This window comes from Rutidosis leptorrhynchoides, chromosome 3 (genome assembly GCF_046630445.1).
Source record: "Rutidosis leptorrhynchoides isolate AG116_Rl617_1_P2 chromosome 3, CSIRO_AGI_Rlap_v1, whole genome shotgun sequence".
NCBI lineage: Eukaryota > Viridiplantae > Streptophyta > Magnoliopsida > Asterales > Asteraceae > Rutidosis > Rutidosis leptorrhynchoides.
This window is the reverse complement of record NC_092335.1, coordinates 49,564,513-49,590,220: the sequence shown is the minus strand read 5'-3', so window position 1 is coordinate 49,590,220 and position 25,708 is coordinate 49,564,513.

The following is a 25,708-nucleotide window of genomic DNA, read 5'->3' as shown; positions in this document are numbered from 1 at the left end:
TGAAATCAAGTTGCAAACTTGAAGAATTATTTAGTTTCATATGTTATAATCAATTTTTTAATTCATTTTAATTGTCCAATGTTATTAGTCCACAGTCGATAGTCCACAATTAACAGTCCAATAATTCATATATAGTTTAATATATAATATTCGAATTAATTAATACGTATCGTGACCCGTATACATGTCTCAGACTCGAGCACAACTCAAAGTATATATATTATTGTAGAATCAACCTCAACCCTGTATAGCTAACTCCAGCATTACTGCATATAGAGTGTCTATGGTTATTCCAAATAATATATATATATGCGTCGATATGATATGTCAAAACCTTGTATACGTGTCTTGATATTTAAAGTGCGTAAAAATAAATAACAGAAATTAAATGACGATAAATAAAATTGCAAGAATATAAATTGCGATAAATAAATTGCGATAAATAAAAATGTAATCAGTTAGCTAGGAACAGTTAGCTAGGAACAGTTAGCGTGGATTCTTAACAAAATTTCTCATAGTTAATTTGTTTGTTTCTAACAAATGTTATTTTGTCCAATGTTTTCTTCATTATGCCACTTGTTGGATTCTGATAGGTCAAAATCCAAATATAAAATTGAATGAAAATTATTATTCTGCGGTGAACGGATACGTATATCGGTGGTTGTAAGTAGGATAGTAAATGACTGTTGAATCAGATTCGAAGAATGTACAATGTAACTTATTAATGTGAAATCTAAATATTCCTCAGGTATTACCTACCCGTTAAAATATTTTCACCATTAACAGTTTATACGAAAGAATTTTTAATTACAATCTTTTAAAAAAAAATATATATACCTATATATTTTCTTCGGATGTAATTATGGATTTAATGAGTCAATATGATATTAAACTCATTCGATTTACCGTTAGAACAAGAATATATAATCTCTAAAACATTAGAGATTACATAATCGCTATGTCAAATGAAAATAAATGATGTAGAACGTCATGTAGAACGATGATTATACTCGAGGTACAGAATGAGATGTCGAAGCTGGTGACGCGGATGTTGTTGTTGGTGGTACTAGTGCTGTTGGTGCTGAGGCTGGTGATGTTACTGGTGTTGGTGATACTGCGGGTGCTTTCAAATTGTGTACCGTGCTCTCTAAAGTTAACACTCGAGCTCCGAGTTCTTTAACTTCTTCTACTAACCCTGGTTGGTTATCGGTGTGAGGTAAAGGTCGGATATCTTCTCTAGTTCCATTAATAGTAGTCTCAAGACGAAAAATTCTTGCAAAAAGGGTATAAACGGTGTTGCGAACGAGTTCGCCGGTTAGCGGGTCAAGTACTCCAAGGTTAGGTGGTAGATTTGGTTCATGATATGGAGTACCTTCTTCCCTTCTCCATAGGGTGAGTATGTCGTGAACCCACCCCCATTTTCTCCAGTAATCACGGTAGTTGATTGGTTGGTGTGCTCCTGTCACGCTGTCTTCGGAGTCAGAGGAACTTGGTCGATTCGTAGAGGCCATCTTAAGCGATCACAGAAAAGATTTTTGGTATGAAGAGTTTAGTGACAGAAATTGATAGTTGGATGGTATTCTCAATGCATAATGTGCATAGATATATATAGTACCAGGATCCCTTAAATTACGGAGAAATTTATGAGAGATATCAGGCAAGGTCTACAGTAACAGATATGCTAAGATATGAATTTTGTCTATACACTTATTCATGCAATCAATGCAGTAAAAGGTGTCTAGACTAAGAATAATGAGCAGGTAATTTCCTAAAGATGATAAGCAGATGATTTCCGACAAAAATGATAAGCGAAACTTTTGACATGCAGACACGGTCGAAGTCCAGACTCATTAATGCATCCTAATGACTATCAGTTAGACACACTAATGCAGACCTGGTTCGCTAAGACCACCGCTCTGATACCAACTGAAAGGACCCGTTCATATACATTATAAACGATTCACAATAGTTGATTACATCGCTAGGTATTTGACCTCTATATGATACATTTTACAAACATTGCATTCGTTTTTAAAAGATAAACTTTCTTTACAACGAAAATTGATGGTATGCACACCATTTCATAATACATCCAACTATAATTGACTTAATAATAATCTTGATGAACTCAATGACTTGAATGCAACGTCTTTCAAAATATGTCATGAATGACTCCAAGTAATGACCTCTATATGATACATTTTACAAACATTGCATTCGTTTTTAAAAGATAAACTTTCTTTACAACGAAAATTGATGGTATGCACACCATTTCATAATACATCCAACTATAATTGACTTAATAATAATCTTGATGAACTCAATGACTTGAATGCAACGTCTTTCAAAATATGTCATGAATGACTCCAAGTAATATCCTTAAAATGAGCTAATGCACAGCGGAAGATTTCTTTAATACCTGAGAATAAACATGCTTTAAAGTGTCAACCAAAAGGTTGGTGAGTTCATAGGTTTATCATAACAATCATTTCAATATATTAATAGACCACAAGATTTCCGTTTATAAATATATGTACACTCGCAAGTGTATAAAAGTATTCTATAAGTTGTAGGCACCCGGTAACAAGCCTTAACGTTCATGTTTTACCCTCTGAAGTACACTAGATCAGGTGTGTTTAAAATAACCTCGAAGTACTAAAGCATCTCATAGTCAGGATGGGGTTTGTCAGGCCCAATAGATCTATCTTTAGGATTCGCGCCTACCGTACATAGACAAGTAGTTTAATGTTACCAAGCTAAGGGAATATTTCTGGTTTAAACCCACGTAGAATTAGTTTTAGTACTTGTGCCTATTTCATAAAACATTTATAAAAACAGCGCATGTATTCTCAGTCCCAAAAATATATATAAAAGGGAGCAAATGAAACTCACAATACTGTATTTTGTAGTAAAAATACATATGACGTCATTGTACAAGTGCAATGTTGGCCTTGGATTCACGAACGTATCAATATTGAGATTCAATATTGCAGGAAAAGTACGTAGACGCAACGGAGATGATAAACACTAGTTTGACTCACGAGCAATACTCCCGAACCATACCCATAACCTCCATAGCTTTAACCCATAATTTCCTTAGCTCTATCCCGCTCGAAAAACAATTTCAAAATCACTCGGACAGCACTCCGTTATAATATTTTATGTATACTGATAATATCTTGAAATAATACGGAGTAAATATATATATGTAAATCGATTGAGAGAGTTTAGAGAAAATATTTTCAAGTTTCTATCAAATAATGAAACCTATTGAATTCTATTTATAATAGATTTTTGAATTATTAAAGTGAATTATTAAAGTATGAATTATTAAAGTGAATTATTAAAGTATGAATTATTAAAGTGAATTATTAAAGTATGAATTATTAAAGTGAATTATTAAAGTATGAATTATTAAAGTTAAGGTAAAGTAAAAATAAAGTAAAGGTAAAGTTTAAGTATAGTAAAAGTATAAAACTATGTACGTATAATACGCGTATAAATATATATAATATTAATTTAAATCGTTATATATATTTAATAAAATAAAATATAAATATCGTCATCTTTATCATACTGGTTAAGTAATGAGTTGTTAAAAGTGGTTCTAGATATTTATAAAAGTTATATACGTTTTAATAATAAAGTTCTTTTTAAACTGAAAATGTTTTTGTACGTTTGAAACTAAATCAAATAAATATGATAATTTTGTTTTCCAAAACTAAATATATTTAAGAAGCATTTTGTTTAAAGGTTAAAATAATGGAAATCGTTATATCATAAAACGTTTTAGAAAAGTAAAATCATATATTTTCATAATAGGTTTCAAGTTTTTAAATTACAGTCTGTTGGTGAAGCATGCGATAAAGTTCAAAGGTTAAATAAACGTATGAAATAATCTTAATGAAAAATGTCGAGTTACTTAACTTGTCGATATCCAACATCTAAGTTATTTACACTCCACGTTCTTACTTATAAATCACTTTACCATTTTCCGAATGTCGTCAAAAAGAATAGATTTCTTAAATCACAGTGGACCTTATAACATAGACCCGTAATCATATCACAATGTATCTAATAAATCAATCATTTGATATTATCTTCTAATTCCATCGATAAACATATTGAAACAAATACGTTCATGTAAAGTATTATACGTTTAATACTTTATTAATATTTTTAAGTTATAATATATATATATACATATTTATTTATATATAACGGTTCGTGAATCGTCGAAATTTGGTCGAGGTTATAATGAATGTATGAACACAATTTAAAATTCTTGAGATTTAACTTAACAAACTTTGCTTATCGTGTCGGAATAATATAAAGATAAAGTTTAAATTTGGTCGGAAATTTCCGGATCGTCACAAAAATCTTGTTACATATCGATATCAAACAATTATATGTATTCAACTTGTTTATATATATCTGTACCCGATTGATTCTTCTGTCGACCCAATCAAAGCTACGAAATAAACTGTAATCGAATCGTGTGCTGTATTATCGTACGAATCTGTTACACTTCACTTTCTGCTTTATATATTTTTGTTTGTTTCTTCTTGGGCTTGATTCTTCATATCGATAACACGAGCATTGTATAATACACGAACCATCTATGATGCAGATTAATTTCCTTCAATCTCTCCACCCATTTAATTACCAACACACTTGTTCTTCTCTTTTTCTATCTCTCATTCGATCAAACAACAAACCACACCAAATTCACATACGATCACACTTATTGCTACAACTTCTCATGTTTCTTTCGATTCGAGTAACCCAGAACCAAATAAAATTAACACCACTACCATCTTGTTTGCTTCTCTACTATATCATTCGATCACCATAATCACAACCCGTTTCACCACCTTTATGATCGAAACCCATTTATATTTTTTTTCTAATCACCACCGTCGACCACCACCTTATACTACCAACCTGTTACAGCTCCACGTTTGTTTAAATTATCATTTGAACACCTCGCACCTGCTGTGATCGAATACCGATGCTGTTGTGTTACATCTCAACCAAAAAAAAAGATGAGAACGTGCTGGGAGGAATATGAGAGGTATGGGATATTATAATACCTCACTTTATATAACCTCCATGATAATTCGATGCAAATGGCCAAGTGAGATTAGTGGATACAAAGTAGCCGACATACAAATCTATTTGTTGCTTTCACATACCTATCTATTTGTTGCTTTCACGATTAAAAAAAGAAAGAAGGAAAACCGAATTACTTTTTTTTTTTTGAGCCACGTACTTATTTTTGGATGAATACTTAGGATTCTAGTGGGCTTGTTTTCTTTTTCCTTTTGCTGTATGGCGGACAAAGGAGTGACAAAAGAAAAGGGTTTTTAGAAAAATAGAATAAGGAAACAGACTCCCACTATTTTTTTATAAATGGACACGTGATGATGAAGCTCAACAACAATTATATTTTTTTTTCATTCTTTGTGAAGTCAGACGACATGCACGCATATATTTTTCCTATCGGATCATTTTAGGGACTACTAAGAATTTGAAACTTGGGCTGCGTGTTCAGATGTTTTGCTGGATTGCAATTCAATTTTTTCTAAAGGGTTGATAATATAGATAAATAGGCTAATGATCATGTTAATTGATTATGATTATGATGGTGGAATCCGAAAACGATGGTAATGATATTAGATGACTCGATGGTGATATTAAAGTGGGATAATTCATAATGATGATAATGAAAAACGAATGATAAGTTAATGATAATGATTAGGATAATGATAAAAGATACTAAATTTTAATACAACGACTTATGATTGATAGTATAATCAGTTTACAGAATTTTGAATTTGGGTCGTGAAATCATTTTAGGAATTGGGCTGTGACATTGCTTTAGTTATTGGGCTTAATGGTTGTGGCCTTGTATCAATCTAATTTTGAGAAATGGTTAAGATGATGATCAAGAAAACAGAAATAATCGGGTTACATATTTATATATGGATGTTAAAACAGAAAAACTGGAATGGTTTGATGGTTAAGAGTGTTTGCGGGTGAGTGAGAGGTTGCGGGTTCGAGCCTGGACCGGGGCATTATTTTAAACCATTTTCTTTTTGAGGTAGAATTTCTATTTATTATTATTATTACTTTTATTAATATTATTATTATTATTATTATTATTATTATTATTATTATTATTATTATTATTATTATTATTATTATTATTGATATTATTATCACACCATTATTATTATTATTATTAAAGATAAGTATTATTATTACCATTAACATTATTATCATTATGAGTATAAGTATTATTATTACCATGACTATGAAAATTATCATTTTAAAAAAAAAATATTATTAGCATTATTATTAGAATTATCATAATTCTTATCATAATTAGTATTATTTTTATCATTATTATTATTATTAGTATTATTAACATATCAAATAAAGAAATTCTATATAAAAATATATTATGACATAAAACCCAACCATATTAATACTTTAGTAATAAATGTTAATTACCTATATAAAACTAAACATATCTAATTAAGTTACTAATGAAACCTGTAATTTATTAAAATAACATTTATATCACAAATAATATGAAAATTTGTTCGATTACAATTATATGTGTTAATCTATACATTAATGATATAGGTTCGTGAATCCGAGGTCAACCCTATATTTGTTCAATGTCGTCATATGTGTTTTTACTACAAAATACAGTATTGTGAGTTCATTTGCTCCCTTTTACTCTTTACATTTTTGAGACTGAGAATACATGCGCTACTTTTACAACTGCTTTATTAAATGCTTTTGAAATACATTTTGAACTGCGAATACATGAAATGCTTTTATAAATGTTTGACGAGATAGACACAAGCAAAACATTCCTTGAATGAATTATGTGGACGTGATAATTGCCACCATTGAATTATGTGGACGTGATAATTGCCACAATTGATATGAATATTTTTCCCCTGATTATTATTGCTTGGTAACCTAAGAATTAGGGAACATCACTAATTTGAGAATTAGTGCACGCCTAATTGACGCGAATCCTAAAGGTAGCTACCGGGTTTAACACCTCCACCCAGAATGTTCACTAGATGGAAGGGCTAGTGGGCGTGGTGTTTAGTACTTCGAAGTTTATATGATTATTATACAGACGAGATGTTCTGTTTTGGGGATATTATTATGCGTATTATATGTTAAGGTCGGTTACCAAGCCAAGCTATGAAAGAAATGAAAAGTGAATGTTATGTATCGAGAGAATGATTTTATACACAGGTTATGTGTATATTATTTTTGTGCACGAGATATGTGTACGGTTACTAAGATTTATGAAAGATGATTTCGTACATGAGAAAGGTGTACTGTATTTAAAAGATATCGAATTTACATTACAGGTGGGTATAGTATTCGGGCCCATTTGTACCATGCAGGATTTAAATCTTGTGGTCTATCAAAATAATGAATTTTATTGTTTTATGATAAACCTATGAACTCACCAACCTTTTGGTTGACACTTGAAAGCATGTTTATTCTCAGGTATGAAAGAAATCTTTCGCTGTGCATTTGCTCATTGTAAAGACATTATTTGGAGTCGATCATCGCAATGGAACCAGATTTTGGTGACTTCGTCCAGATGGATTAGGACGGGGAATGACAATATTAATAAAGAAAGATAAAATGATATCTTAGAATTTCAGAATCAAATTGTGATGACGAAATTCATTCACGATGATTTAGAGCGGTTAAGGAGTAAGGTATTCGCTAAAGATTTCATCAGAAACAGAATCATCAGGATTCTTTATGTACAAGTTTAGTCCTTGTGATTTGTTCAGAGTCTCCTTCATGGTTTACTCAATTCGTTATTATCAAACTTTTGACTGTTAAGACAGTCTCCAGTTTTCACTGCTTCATCAGCTTTTTCAAAACTCAGGAAACTGATTCATAGGCTAAAGCACTTTTCAGGAATTCAGAATTGAAGTTCGTGAATCCAGGAGATAGAAGTTATATATATATATATATATATATATATATATATATATATATATATATATATATATATATATATATATATATATATATATATATATATATATATATAATTGCTGTCGTAGAATCGCTGAGAATTTCGAGATTATCGTTTGATGCCCCCCGGTATTTGGTATAGTAATTATCGTTACAAGATGCCGATGAGTTCATGATAAGACTTTAATAGATAAATATAGTGATTTGTCGGAGAGATTTAAACCAAAGAGCAACGAGGTTGCTGGTACTTCTGCTGGTAATATGGTGGGATGTAAACAGTAACCCGATAACGAAGGCGAAAAGACATCATATAAATCAAGGTTATAATAAGGCTAGTCCGACTGAAAAGTCGAATTTGACTTGTTGGAGCTGTGACAAAATTGGCTAATTGGAAATTATATATATATATATATATATATATATATATATATATATATATATATATATATATATATATATATATATATATATATATATATATATATATATATATATATATATATAACAATGCCAAGGAGCCAGCGCAGATACGTGTTAAACGTTTACTCAGTTTCCGAGAGTTTTTCAGGTGCATAACTATATGCATAATTCTTTTCTTCCGTAGATGAAGTGCAGTTTGTTCATCCTCTCGATTGAGGTGTGGTCATGAATCATAAAAGGTTTGAACGCAGATTGTAATCGTCAAGATAAAAATGAGGTTTAAGATGAAATCAAGTGGCAAACTTGAAGAAATGTTTAGTTTCATATGTTATAATCAATATTTTAATTCATTTTAATTGTCCAATATTATTAGTCCACAGTCGATAGTCCACAGTCAACAGTCCAATAATTCATATATAGTTTAATATATAATATTTGAATTAATTAATACGTATCGTGACCCTTGTACATGTCTCAGACTCGATCACAACTCAAAGTATATATATTTTTGTAGAATCAACCTCAACCCTGTATAGAGAACTCGATCATTACTGCATATAGAGTGTCTATGGTTATTCCAAATAATATATATAGATGCGTCGATATGATATGTCAAAACCTTGTATACGTGTCCCGATATTTAAAGTACGTAATATAAATAACAGAAATTTAAATGACGATAAATAAAGTGCGTAAAGTAAATAACAGAAATTAAATGACGATAAATAAAATTGCGAGAATTAAATTGCGATAAAATAAATTGCGATAAATAAAATGTAATCAGCTAGCTAGGAACAGTTAGCGTGGATTCTTAACAGAATTTCTCATAGTTAATTTGTTTGTTTCTAACAAATTTTATTTTTTTTGTCCAATGTTTTCTTCATTATGCCACTTGTTGGATTCTGATAGATCAAAATCCAAATATGAAATTGAATGAAAAGGGTTATTCTGCGGTGAACGGATACGTATATCGGTGGTTGTAAATAGGATAGTAAATGACTGTTGAATTAGATTTGAAAGAATGTACAGTGTATTTATTAATGTAAAATTTAAATATTTTTAGGGTATTACCTACCCGTTAAAATATTTTCACCGTTAACAGTTTGTACGAAAGAATTTTTAATTACAATCTTTATGAAAAAATATATATACTTATATATTTTCTTCAGATGTAATCATGGATTTAATGAGTCAATATGATATTAAACTCATTTGATTTACCGTTAGACAAGAATATATAATCTCTAACACATTAGAGATTACATAATTGCTATGCCGAACGAAGATAAATAATGTAGAACGTTATGTAGAACGATGATTATACTCGAGGTACAGAATGAGATGTCGAAGCTGGTGATGCGGATGTTGTTGTTGGTGGTACTAGTGCTGTTGGTGTTGAGGCTGGTGATATTACTGGTGTTGGTGATACTGCTGGTGCTTGCAAATTGTGTACCGTACTCACTAAAGTTAACACTCGAGCTCGGAGTTCTTTAACTTCTTCTACTAACCCTGGTTGGTTATCAGTGTGAGGTAGAGGTCGGATATCTTCTCTAGTTCCGTTAATGGTAGCCTCAAGACGAAAAATTCTTGCAAAAAGGGTATAAACGGTGTTGCGAACAGGTTCGTCGATGAGCGGGTCGAGTACTCCAAGGTTAGGTGGTAAATTCAGTTCATGATATGGAGTACCTTCTTCCCTTTTCCGTAGGGTGAGTATGTCGCGAACCCACCCCCCATTTTATCCAGTAATCACGGTAATTGATTGGTTGGTGTGCTCCTGTCACGCTGTCTTCGGAGTCATAGGAACGTGGTCGATTCGTAGAGGCCATCTTACGCGATCACAGAAAAGATTTTTGGTATGAAGAGTTTAGTGACAACAATTGATAGTTGGATGTATTCTCAATGCATAATATGCATAGATATATATAGTACCAGGATCCCTTAAATTATGGAGAAATTTACGAGAGGTATCAGGCAAGGTCTATAGTAACAGATACGCTAAGATACGAATTTTGTCTATACACCATTCATGCAGTCAATGCAGTAAAACGTATCTAGACTAAGAATAATGAGCAGGTAATTTCCTAAGGATGATAAACAGATGATTTTCGACAAAAATGATAAGCAAAACTTTTGACATGCAGACACGGTCGAAGTCCAGACTCACTAATGCATCCTAACGTGTGATGACCCATAAAATTCAGACCAAATTTAAACTTAATCTTGTATGATTAACGTTTCCGACATGATAAACAAAGTCTATGAAGTTAAATCTCAAAATTTTGAACTGTTCAATTAACCTTCGATTGTTCTCAACGAAACGCGAACAATTATATATAGAAACATATACTATAACTTGAAAACATAACAAAGTGTTGAGGATATGATACTGTGCATTAAACTTATTGGTTTGATTATCTGATTGATATATTTAACTACAGAGTTAAAAGATTATGCCAAACGATTCAAGTAAAAGATATTTACTGAGTCTCTTAAGAATTATGATATTATTACGTGTCTCTGTTGATAGGTCCACGTTGATTTGAGAAATCATTCATTTTAACGGTATTCGGAATAAATAGTGAATTATTTGTTTAAATAACGTAATTTGGACACATACAATAATAAGGAATATTAACTGTTAAGAATTTATTTTATGAATAACTTGCGATACGTATTTTAAAATGTGTTTATAAATATTGAGAATAGATATTAACTTGGTTATGAAACATTTGATAAATACTATTATATTAATAAATAACGAGACAATGATTTATAGAAGTAAATGACCAAAATACTCAAAAGTTTAAGATATACTTTGGGTGGTATAATTTAGGAATAATTTAAGGCTATATTTTGACAAAGGTACGTGTCCCAGAATGAAAATTACAAGTTTTCTCAGCGTACGAAGGGACACTCGAAAAACCGGAACCGGGACATAAGTCGCGTAACAACGTACGACTTATCGGAACAAAAATTACAAGTTAACTATGCATGTGAATTTAATATAATATATAATTAATTATATAAATTAAATATATTATATATATTATTAATTATTATGTCGACAAACAAAAATACAAAAAAATGTGAGCTGGATTTTGGGGCCATGCGATCGCATGGAAAATAGGCATAAAACCCATGCGATCACATGAGGTCAGATTTCAGGAAAGGTCTATAAATTGAATTTGTTTTTGCTCAGTTTACACACTTATTACTCCGTATTTATTTTATTTAAATTATTATTATTATTATTATTATTATTATTATTATTATTATTATTATATTATTAAATTATTATTAATCTTAATATTTTTAGTAATATTATACATAAAATATTACGACGAGGTTATGAGCATGTCACTTTTAAAAATGAGTTTTACGAGCGGGATAGAGCTAAGGAAATTATGGGTTATTGCCAAGGAGGTTATGGGTAATGTTCGAGGATATATTTATGAATCAAACCTAGTGTTTATCATCTCCGTTACATCTACGTACTTTCCTACAATATTGAATCTCAATATTAATACGTAAGTACTTATATTTTATCTATTATATATTAATAGTGTATCCATGTCTAGTACTCGAGTATATATATTTATACATACGTGTATGCTAAATTTCGTCGTTAAACAGTTTATAATAGATCACGAATTAAATACATATATTACTGGTAAAAGGTATATGATATACATGTTTTTGGAAAGCTGGCGAAAAATCAATAACTTTTCATTTAGATATCGAATAATTTCGATGAACGGATAAAAAGATATGAGCAACTGAATTATGACTGACGTTAATTGAAATTGCTTTTGAATCTACAATTAAGATTTAAACAACTTGTTTACGAGATTGATAAAGTGAATTTTTAAATATTACCAACCGAGTAAATGAATCTTTATATAAGGCACGTCTCATTTTGTTAAACTATTGTCAAAATTGACTTTTTGAAACGACTTTGGATAACTTTTGTATGTCGATCTCGAGCATTAGGATTGTGATACACTATGACCTGACCTAGCTTGATAGACATTTATTGACCAACATATATTCTCTAGGTTGAGATCTACGATTCTTTGATATACCGAGTTTCGGTTACATTACGATGAACAACTGTATGTGCTGCTAAGGTGAGTTTCATAAGATCCCTTTTACTCTCTACATTTTTGGGCTGAGAATACATGCAAATGCTTTATTAACCGATATACAATATTTATATGTGTGAGTTTCATTTGCTCCCTTTTTAATTGCTTTTGCAATATATATTTTTGGGCTGAGAATACATGCACTTTATTTTAAACGCAATGGATACAAGTACATACTAAATTCTACACTGAGTTTGAATCGAAAATCCCTTAGCTTTGGTAACTACTAACTGCCGGTTATAAGAACTGGTGGGCGCGAGTAGTTATATATGGATCCATTGGGCTTGATATCCCCGTCCGAGCTAGAGCACTAGCCTTTTAACGGACGTATGCTATTTGAGAAGCGTACACGTTGGTTTGCGTGTATTATTAAGATGATTATACAAAGGGTACAAATTATATATGCGTTAAGTTTAGTTACCAGGGTGCTCAATTTCGTAGAATATTTTGATAAACGTTTCTGGATGAAACAACTGAAATCTTGTAATCCATCTTTATATACAGATTATGCGAAACATACAAATTATGAACTCACCAACCTTTGTGTTGACACTTGTTAGCATGTTTATTCTCAGGTTCCCTAGAAGTCTTCCACTGTTTGCTTATATGATAGACAAGCTATGTGCATGGAGTCTTATATGGCATATTTTTCAAGAAAACGTTGCATTCACCAATTCATCATCATGTACCTTATTTTGACTGCATTGTCAACGGAAGTACTATTGTAAACTATTATATACGGTGATTGTCTATATGTAGAAATTATCAGATGTCGAAAACCTTTGATTTAAATATTCATTTATGGTATGCCTTTTCAAAAGAATGCAATGTTTACAAAACGTATCATATAGAGGTCAAATACCTCGCAATGAAATCAATGAATGACGTGTTCGTCCATATGGATTTGGAGCGATCGTCACAGTTGGTATCAGAGCATTGGTCTTAGTGAACCAGGTCTTGCATAAGTGTGTCTAACTGATAGTTGTTAGGATGCATTAGTAAGTCTGGACTTCGACTGTGTCTGCATGTCAAAAGTTTTGCTGATCATTTCTTGTCAGAAATTACCTGTCTATCATCTTAAGTCTAAACGCGTCTTATTGCATTGATTGCATAGATAGTATATAGACAAAATTCATATCTTGGCATATCTATTACAGTAAACTTTGACTGCCATCTTCCGAAAATTTCTCCGTAATTTACGGAATTTTGGTATTATATATACATATGTAAATTATGTATTGAAGAGTACCAATCAAATTCTATAATCTATTTCATATCAAAAATTATCTCTCTAATTATACAAGTTGGATCCCGTATTGAAATGTCCCGTTCTTATTGATTAAAAACGTTCCATATTAATTGATTTCGTTGCGAGGTTTTGACCTCTATATGAGACATTTTTCAAAGACTGCATTCATTTTAAAACAAACCATAACCTTTATTTCATCAATAAAGGTTTAAAAAGCTTTACGTAGATTATTAAATAATGATAATCTAAAATATCCTGTTTACACACGACCATTACATAATGGTTTACAATACAAATATGTTACAACAAAATAAGTTTCTTGAATGCAGTTTTTACACAATATCATACAAACATGGACTCCAAATCTCGTCCTTATTTAAGTATGCGACAGCGGAAGCTCTTAATAATCACCTGAGAATAAACATGCTTAAAACGTCAACAAAAATGTTGGTGAGTTATAGGTTTAACCTATATATATCAAATCATAATAATAGACCACAAGATTTCATATTTCAATACACATCCCATACATAGAGATAAAAGTCATTCATATGGTGAACACCTGGTAACCGACATTAACAAGATGCATATATAAGAATATCCCCATCATTCCGGGACACCCTTCGGATATGATATAAATTTCGAAGTACTAAAGCATCCGGTACTTTGAATGGGGCTTGTTGGGCCCGATAGATCTATCTTTAGGATTCGCGTCAATTAGGGTGTCTGTTCCCTAATTCTTAGATTACCAGACTTAATAAAAAGGGGCATATTCGATTTCGATAATTCAACCATAGAATGTAGTTTCACGTACTTGTGTCTATTTTGTAAATCATTTATAAAACCTGCATGTATTCTCATCCCAAAAATATTAGATTTTAAAAGTGGGACTATAACTCACTTTCACAGATTTTTACTTCGTCGGGAAGTAAGACTTGACCACTGGTTGATTCACGAACCTATAACAATATATACATATATATCAAAGTATGTTCAAAATATATTTACAACACTTTTAATATATTTTGATGTTTTAAGTTTATTAAGTCAGCTGTCCTCGTTAGTAACCTACAACTAGTTGTCCACAGTTAGATGTACAGAAATAAATCGATAAATATTATCTTGAATCAATCCACGACCCAGTGTATACGTATCTCAGTATTGATCACAACTCAAACTATATATATTTTGGAATCAACCTCAACCCTGTATAGCTAACTCCAACATTCACATATAGAGTGTCTATGGTTGTTCCGAAATATATATAGATGTGTCGACATGATAGGTCGAAACATTGTATACGTGTCTATGGTATCTCAAGATTACATAATATACAATACAAGTTGATTAAGTTATGGTTGGAATAGATTTGTTACCAATTTTCACGTAGCTAAAATGAGAAAAATTATCCAATCTTGTTTTACCCATAACTTCTTCATTTTAAATCCGTTTTGAGTGAATCAAATTGCTATGGTTTCATATTGAACTCTATTTTATGAATCTAAACAGAAAAAGTATAGGTTTATAGTCGGAAAAATAAGTTACAAGTCGTTTTTGTAAAGGTAGTCATTTCACTCGAAAGAACGACGTCTAGATGACCATTTTAGAAAACATACTTCCACTTTGAGTTTAACCATTATTTTTGGATATAGTTTCATGTTCATAATAAAAATCATTTTCTCAGAATAACAACTTTTAAATCAAAGTTTATCATAGTTTTTAATTAACTAACCCAAAACAGCCCGCGGTGTTACTACGACGGCGTAAATCCGGTTTTACGGTGTTTTTCGTGTTTCCAGGTTTTAAATCATTAAGTTAGCATATCATATAGATATAGAACATGTGTTTAGTTGATTTTAAAAGTCAAGTTAGAAGGATTAACTTTTGTTTGCGAACAAGTTTAGAATTAACTAAACTATGTTCTAGTGATTACAAGTTTAAACCTTCGAATAAGATAGCTTTATATGTATGAATCGAATGATGTTATGAACATCATTACTACCTTAAATTCCTTGGATAAACCTACTGGAAAAGAGAAAAATGGATCTAGCTTCAACGGATCCTTGGATGGCTCGAAGTTCTTGAAGCAGAATCATGACACGAAAACAAGTTCAAGTAAGATCATCACTTGAAATAAGATTGTTATAGTTATAGAAATTGAACCAAAGTTTGAATATGATTATTACCTTGTATTAGAATGATAACCTACTGTAAGAAACAAAGATTTCTTGAGGTTGGATGATCGCCTTACAAGATTGGAAGTGAGCTAGCAAACTTGAAAGTATTCTTGATTTTATGTAACTAGAACTTGTAAAATATATGAAGAACACTTAGAACTTGAAGATAGAACTTGAGAGAGATCAATTAGATGAAGAAAATTGAAGAATGAAAGTGTTTGTAGGTGTTTTTGGTCGTTGGTGTATGGATTAGATATAAAGGATATGTAATTTTGTTTTCATGTAAATAAGTCATGAATGATTACTCATATTTTTGTAATTTTATGAGATATTTCATGCTAGTTGCCAAATGATGGTTCCCACATGTGTTAGGTGACTCACATGGGCTGCTAAGAGCTGATCATTGGAGTGTATATACCAATAGTACATACATCTAAAAGCTGTGTATTGTACGAGTACGAATACGGGTGCATACGAGTAGAATTGTTGATGAAACTGAACGAGGATGTAATTGTAAGCATTTTTGTTAAGTAGAAGTATTTTGATAAGTGTCTTGAAGTCTTTCAAAAGTGTATGAATACATATTAAAACACTACATGTATATACATTTTAACTGAGTCGTTAAGTCATCGTTAGTCGTTACATGTAAATGTTGTTTTGAAACCTTTAGGTTAACGATCTTGTTGAATGTTGTTAACCCATTGTTTATTATAACAAATGAGATGTTAAATTGTTATATTATCATGATATTATGATATATAATATATCTCAGTATGATGTATATACAGTTAAATATCGTTACAACGATAATCGTTACATATATGTCTCGTTTCGAAATCATTAAGTTAGTAGTCTTATTTTTACATATGTATTTCATTGTTAATACACTTAATAATATATTTACTTATCATTTAACATAATTAACCAAGTGTATCAATATCTTAATATGATTCATATGTACCTAGTAAGACGTTGTTATAATGATAATCGTTATATATATCGCTTTCGAGTTTCTTAAATTAATAGTCTCATTTTTATGTATATAACTCATTGTTAAAATACCTAATGAGATACATACTTATAATAAAAACATGTTAACTATATATATATAACCATATATATGTCATCGTATAGTTTTTACAAGTTTTAACGTTCGTGAATCACCGGTCAACTTGGGTGGTCAATTGTCTATATGAAACATATTTCAATTAATCAAGTCTTAACAAGTTTGATTGCTTAACATGTTGGAAACATTTAATCATGTAAATATCAATCTCAATTAATATATATAAACATGGAAAAGTTCGGGTCACTACAGTACCTACCCGTTAAATAAATTTCGTCCCGAAATTTTAAGCTGTTGAAGGTGTTGACGAATCTTCTGGAAATAGATGCGGGTATTTCTTCTTCATCTGATCTTCACGCTCCCAGGTGAACTCGGGTCCTCTACGAGCATTCCATCGAACCTTAACAATTGGTATCTTGTTTTGCTTAAGTCTTTTAACCTCACGATCCATTATTTCGACGGGTTCTTCGATGAATTGAAGTTTTTCGTTGATTTGGATTTCATCTAACGGAATAGTGAGATCTTCTTTAGCAAAACATTTCTTCAAATTCGAGACGTGGAAAGTGTTATGTACAGCCGCGAGTTGTTGAGGTAACTCAAGTCGGTAAGCTACTGGTCCGACACGATCAATAATCTTGAATGGTCCAATATACCTTGGATTTAATTTCCCTCGTTTACCAAATCGAACAACGCCTTTCCAAGGTGCAACTTTAAGCATGACCATCTCTCCAATTTCAAATTCTATATCTTTTCTTTTAATGTCAGCGTAGCTCTTTTGTCGACTTTGGGCGGTTTTCAACCGTTGTTGAATTTGGATGATCTTCTCGGTAGTTTCTTGTATAATCTCCGGACCCGTAATCTGTCTATCCCCCACTTCACTCCAACAAATAGGAGACCTGCACTTTCTACCATAAAGTGCTTCAAACGGCGCCATCTCAATGCTTGAATGGTAGCTGTTGTTGTAGGAAAATTCTGCTAACGGTAGATGTCGATCCCAACTGTTTCCGAAATCAATAACACATGCTCGTAGCATGTCTTCAAGCGTTTGTATTGTCCTTTCACTCTGCCCATCAGTTTGTGGATGATAGGCAGTACTCATGTCTAGACGAGTTCCTAATGCTTGCTGTAATGTCTGCCAGAATCTTGAAATAAATCTGCCATCCCTATCAGAGATAATAGAGATTGGTATTCCATGTCTGGAGACGACTTCCTTCAAATACAGTCGTGCTAACTTCTCCATCTTGTCATCTTCTCTTATTGGCAGGAAGTGTGCTGATTTGGTGAGACGATCAACTATTACCCAAATAGTATCAAAACCACTTGCAGTCCTTGGCAATTTAGTGATGAAATCCATGGTAATGTTTTCCCATTTCCATTCTGGGATTTCGGGTTGTTGAAGTAGACCTGATGGTTTCTGATGCTCAGCTTTGACCTTAGAACACGTCAAACATTCTCCTACGTATTTAGCAACATCGGCTTTCATACCCGGCCACCAAAAATATTTCCTGAGATCCTTGTACATCTTCCCCGTTCCAGGATGTATTGAGTATCTGGTTTTATGAGCTTCTCTAAGTACCATTTCTCTCATATCTCCAAATTTTGGTACCCAAATCCTTTCAGCCCTATACCGGGTTCCGTCTTCCCGAATATTAAGATGCTTCTCCGATCCTTTGGGTATTTCATCCTTTAAATTTCCCTCTTTTAAAACTCCTTGTTGCGCCTCCTTTATTTGAGTAGTAAGGTTATTATGAATCATTATATTCATAGATTTTACTCGAATGGGTTCTCTGTCCTTCCTGCTCAAGGCATCGGCTACCACATTTGCCTTCCCCGGGTGGTAACGAATCTCAAAGTCGTAATCATTCAACAATTCAATCCACCTACGCTGCCTCATATTCAGTTGTTTCTGATTAAATATGTGTTGAAGACTTTTGTGGTCGGTATATATAATACTTTTGACCCCATATAAGTAGTGCCTCCAAGTCTTTAATGCAAAAACAACCGCGCCTAATTCCAAATCATGCGTCGTATAATTTTGTTCGTGAATCTTCAATTGTCTAGACGCATAAGCAATCACCTTCGTTCGTTGCATTAATACACAACCGAGACCTTGCTTTGATGCGTCACAATAAATCACAAAATCATCATTCCCTTCAGGCAATGACAATATAGGTGCCGTAGTTAGCTTTTTCTTCAATAACTGAAACGCTTTCTCTTGTTCATCATTCCATTCAAATTTCTTCCCTTTATGCGTTAATGCAGTCAAGGGTTTTGCTATTCTGGAAAAGTCTTGGATGAACCTTCTGTAGTAACCAGCTAGTCCTAAAAACTGGCGTATGTGTTTCGGAGTTTTCGGGGTTTCCCACTTTTCAACAGTTTCTATCTTTGCCGGATCCACCTTAATACCTTCTTTGTTCACTATGTGACCGAGGAATTGAACTTCTTCCAACCAAAATGCACACTTTGAAAACTTAGCGTACAATTCTTCTTTCCTCAATACTTCTAACACCTTTCTCAAATGTTCACCGTGTTCTTGGTCATTCTTTGAGTAAATAAGTATGTCATCAATGAAAACAATGACAAACTTGTCAAGGTATGGTCCACACACTCGGTTCATAAGGTCCATGAACACAGCTGGTGCATTAGTTAAACCAAACGGCATGACCATAAACTCGTAATGACCGTAACGTGTTCTGAAAGCAGTCTTTGGAATATCATCTTTTTTCACCCGCATTTGATGGTACCCGGAACGTAAGTCAATCTTTGAATAAACAGACGAGCCTTGTAGTTGATCAAATAAGTCGTCGATTCTCGGTAGTGGGTAGCGGTTCTTGATGGTAAGTTTGTTCAACTCTCGGTAGTCGATACACAACCTGAATGTACCATCTTTCTTCTTGACAAACAAAACAGGAGCTCCCCACGGTGATGTGCTTGGTCGAATGAAACCACGCTCTAAAAGTTCTTGTAAATGGCTTTGTAGTTCTTTCATCTCGCTGGGTGCGAGTCTATAAGGAGCACGAGCTATTGGTGCAGCTCCTGGTACAAGATCTATTTGAAATTCAACGGATCGATGTGGGGGTAATCCCGGTAATTCTTTCGGAAATACATCGGGAAATTCTTTTGCAATGGGAACATCATTGATGCTATTTTCTTCAGTTTGTACTTTCTCGACGTGTGCTAGAACAGCATAGCAACCTTTTCTTATTAGTTTTTGTGCCTTCAAATTACTAATAAGATGTAGCTTCGTGTTGCCCTTTTCTCCGTACACCATTAAGGGTTTTCCTTTTTCTCGTATAATGCGAATTGCATTTTTGTAACAGACGATCTCTGCTTTCACTTCTTTCAACCAGTCCATACCGATTATCACATCAAAACTCCCTAACTCTACTGGTATCAAATCAATCTTAAATGTTTCGCTAACCAGTTTAATTTCTCGATTCCGACATATATTATCTGCTGAAATTAATTTACCATTTGCTAATTCGAGTAAAAATTTACTATCCAAAGGCGTCAATGGACAACTTAATTTAGCACAAAAATCTCTACTCATATAGCTTCTATCCGCACCCGAATCAAATAAAACGTAAGCAGATTTATTGTCAATAAGAAACGTACCCATAACAAGCTCCGGGTCTTCCTGTACCTCTGCCGCATTAATATTGAAAACTCTTCCGCGGCCTTGTCCATTCGTGTTCTCCTGGTTCGGGCAATTTCTAATAATGTGGCCCGGTTTTCCACATTTATAACAAACTACATTGGCATAACTTGCTCCGACACTACTTGCTCCGCCATTACTCGTTTCGACACCATTTGTTCCTTTCGTTCTATTAACCCCTGGTCCGTAGACCTCACACTTCACCACGCTATGACCATTTCTTTTACACTTGTTGCAAAATTTGGTGCAGAATCCCGAGTGATACTTTTCACACCTTTGGCATAGCTGCTTCTGATTGTTGTTGTTGTTGCGGTTATTATTGTTGTTGGGATGATTGTTGTAGTTGCTGTTGCTGTTGTTGTTGTTGTTGTTGTTGGGCCGTTTGTTGTAGTTGCGATTGATGTTGCGATTGTTGGGATAATTGTTGCGATTATTGTTGTAATTTCTGTTGTTGTATTGGTGATTCTTATCACCGTTTTCCTCCCACTTTCTTTTGACTTGCTTCACATTGGCCTCTTCAGCAGTCTGTTCTTTAATTCTTTCTTCAATCTGGTTCACTAGTTTGTGAGCCATTCTACATGCCTGTTGTATAGAGGCGGGCTCGTGTGAACTTATATCTTCTTGGATTCTTTCCGGTAATCCTTTCACAAATGCGTCGATCTTCTCTTCCTCATCTTCGAATGCTCCCGGACACAATAGGCACAATTCTGTGAATCGTCTTTCGTACGTGGTAATATCAAATCCTTGGGTTCGTAACCCTCTAAGTTCTGTCTTGAGCTTATTGACCTCGGTTCTGGGACGGTACTTCTCGTTCATCAAGTGCTTGAATGCTGACCACGGTAGTGCGTACGCATCGTCTTGTCCCACTTGCTCTAGATAGGTATTCCACCATGTTAACGCAGAACCTGTGAAGGTATGCGTAGCGTACTTCATTTTGTCCTCTTCAGTACACTTACTTATGGCAAACACCGATTCGACCTTCTCGGTCCACCGTTTCAATCCGATCGGTCCTTCGGTTCCATCAAATTCCAAAGGTTTGCAGGCAGTGAATTCTTTGTAGGTGCATCCTACACGATTTCCTGTACTGCTAGATCCAAGGTTATTGTTGGTATGTAGCGCAGCCTGTACTGCGGCTATGTTTGAAGCTAGAAAAGTACGGAATTCCTCTTCATTCATATTCACGGTGTGTCGAGTAGTCGGTGCCATTTCCTTCAAAATAGTCAAATGGAACAAGTTAATCATACAGAATATTAAGAGTAGTTAATAGTATTTCGTAGCATAATATGAACTCATTTATAAAAGCTTTTTCTTCATATTAGCGTTTTATAAGTTTAAATTCGGGTAGTACCTACCCGTTAAGTTCATACTTAGTAGCTAATATACAATTCAACTACTACAATTCTATATGAAAAACTGATTATAATAATATTTCGCGTTCAAACTTTTATACAATATTTTACAAACTTACAATACCGCTTATTTTACATAAAGCATAAAATATAGCACACAATAACTTTGATACAAGATAGTTGTGAAGATAATTCTAGCTAGTACACAAGTCGTTCAGCAAAGGCAATAAAGACACGTAATTCATACGTCCAGAAACAAGTCATGCATTCTGGTTTTACTAGGACTACTTCCCATCCTTGGTCTTGTGGAACATAACCGTTATGGCCGTTGATAAGACAGCGTGTTGTAACGTCGTCAAAGGGACGAGGGTTACGTAATGTCCAACAGTCCCGTAATAATCTAAAAACCTCATTTCTTACCCCAATTACCGACTCCGTCACTTGTGGAAACGTTTTGTTTAATAGTTGTAGCCTGATGTTCTTGTTCTCACTTTGGTGAGAAGCGAACATTACTAATCCGTAAGCATAACATGCTTCTTTATGTTGCATGTTAGCCGCTTTTTCTAAATCACGAAGTCCAATATTCGGATATATTGAGTCAAAATAATTTCTTAACCCGTTGCGTAAAATAGCATTTGGGTTCCCCGCAATATATGCGTCAAAGTAAACACATCGTAACTTATGGGTTTCCCAATGTGATATCCCCCATCTTTCAAACGAAAGTCTCTTATAAACCAAGACATTCTTGGAACGTTCTTCGAATGTCTTACAAACTGATCTCGCCTTAAATAGTTGTGCCGAGGAATTCTGGCCGACTCTAGACAAGATTTCATCAATCATGTCTCCGGGTAGGTCTCTTAAAATATTGGGTTGTCTATCCATTTTGTGTTTTTAAACTGTAAAATGGACAAGAGTTAGATTCATAAAAAAATACTTATTAATACAAGCAATTTTTACATATATCATAAAGCATAAGAATACTATATTACATATATTACACCACACGAATACAACTATCTTATTCCGACTCGCTCGTTTCTTCTTCTTCAGTTTTGGTTCGTTTTGCCAAGTTTCTAGGGATATATGATGTTCCCCAAATACGAGCCGTCGTTGTCCACATTGGTTTAGAAAAACCTGGTGGTTTAGAGGTTCCCGGGTCATTGTTACAACTTAAGGACTTCGGGGGTTGACGATACATATAAAGTTCATCGGGGTTGGAATTAGATTTCTCTATTTTTATGCCCTTTCCCTTATTATTTTCTTTTGCCTTTTTAAATTCAGTTGGGGTAATTTCTATAACATCATTGGAATTCTCGTCGGAATCCGATTCATCGGAGAATTGGTAATCCTCCCAATATTTTGCTTCCTTGGCGGAAACACCATTGACCATAATTAACCTTGGTCGGTTGGTTGAGGATTCTCTTTCACTTAACCGTTTTATTATTTCCCCCACCGGTTCCGATTCTTCTTCCGGTTCCGATTCTTCGTCCGGTTCCGATTCTTCTTCCGGTTCCGACTCTTCTTCCGGTTCCTCTTCGGGAACTTGTGAATCAGTCCACGAATCATTCCAATTTACATTTGACTCTTCATTATTATTAGGTGAGTCAATGGGACTTGTTCTAGAGGTAGACATCTATCACATAATATCAAACACGTTAAGAGATTAATATATCACATAATATTCATATGTTAAAAATATATAGTTTCCAACAAAAATGTTAAGCAATCATTTTTAAAGAAAACACGGTCGAAGTCCAGAATCACTAATGCATCCTAACAAACTCGATAAGACACACTAATGCAAATTTTCTGGTTCTCTAAGACCAACGCTCGGATACCAACTGAAATGTCCCGTTCTTATTGATTAAAAACGTTCCATATTAATTGATTTCGTTGCGAGGTTTTGACCTCTATATGAGACATTTTTCAAAGACTGCATTCATTTTAAAACAAACCATAACCTTTATTTCATTAATAAAGGTTTAAAAAGCTTTACGTAGATTATTAAATAATGATAATCTAAAATATCCTGTTTACACACGACCATTACATAATGGTTTACAATACAAATATGTTACAACAAAATAAGTTTCTTGAATGCAGTTTTTACACAATATCATACAAACATGGACTCCAAATCTCGTCCTTATTTAAGTATGCGACAGCGGAAGCTCTTAATAATCACCTGAGAATAAACATGCTTAAAACGTCAACAAAAATGTTGGTGAGTTATAGGTTTAACCTATATATATCAAATCATAATAATAGACCATAAGATTTCATATTTCAATACACATCCCATACATAGAGATAAAAGTCATTCATATGGTGAACACCTGGTAACCGACATTAACAAGATGCATATATAAGAATATCCCCATCATTCCGGGACACCCTTCGTATATGATATAAATTTCGAAGTACTAAAGCATCCGGTACTTTGGATGGGGCTTGTTGGGCTCGATAGATCTATCTTTAGGATTCACGTCAATTAGGGTGTCTGTTCCCTAATTCTTAGATTACCAGACTTAATAAAAAGGGGCATATTCGATTTCGATAATTCAACCATAGAATGTAGTTTCACGTACTTGTGTCTATTTTGTAAATCATTTATAAAACCTGCATGTATTCTCATCCCAAAAATATTAGATTTTAAAAGTGGGACTATAACTCACTTTCACAGATTTTTTTACTTCGTCGGGAAGTAAGACTTGGCCACTGGTTGATTCACGAACCTATAACAATATATACATATATATCAAAGTATGTTCAAAATATATTTACAACACTTTTAATATATTTTGATGTTTTAAGTTTATTAAGTCAGCTGTCCTCGTTAGTAACCTACAACTAGTTGTCCACAGTTAGATGTACAGAAATAAATCGATAAATATTATCTTGAATCAATCCACGACCCAGTGTATACGTATCTCAGTATTGATCACAACTCAAACTATATATATTTTGGAATCAACCTCAACCCTGTATAGCTAACTCCAACATTCACATATAGAGTGTCTATGGTTGTTCCGAAATATATATAGATGTGTCGACATGATAGGTCGAAACATTGTATACGTGTCTATGGTATCTCAAGATTACATAATATACAATACAAGTTGATTAAGTTATGGTTGGAATAGATTTGTTACCAATTTTCACGTAGCTAAAATGAGAAAAATTATCCAATCTTGTTTTACCCATAACTTCTTCATTTTAAATCCGTTTTGAGTGAATCAAATTGCTATGGTTTCATATTGAACTCTATTTTATGAATCTAAACAGAAAAAGTATAGGTTTATAGTCGGAAAAATAAGTTACAAGTCGTTTTTGTAAAGGTAGTCATTTCACTCGAAAGAACGACGTCTAGATGACCATTTTAGAAAACATACTTCCACTTTGAGTTTAACCATAATTTTTGGATATAGTTTCATGTTCATAATAAAAATCATTTTCTCAGAATAACAACTTTTAAATCAAAGTTTATCATAGTTTTTAATTAACTAACCCAAAACAGCCCGCGGTGTTACTACGACGGCGTAAATCCGGTTTTACGGTGTTTTTCGTGTTTCCAGGTTTTAAATCATTAAGTTAGAATATCATATAGATATAGAACATG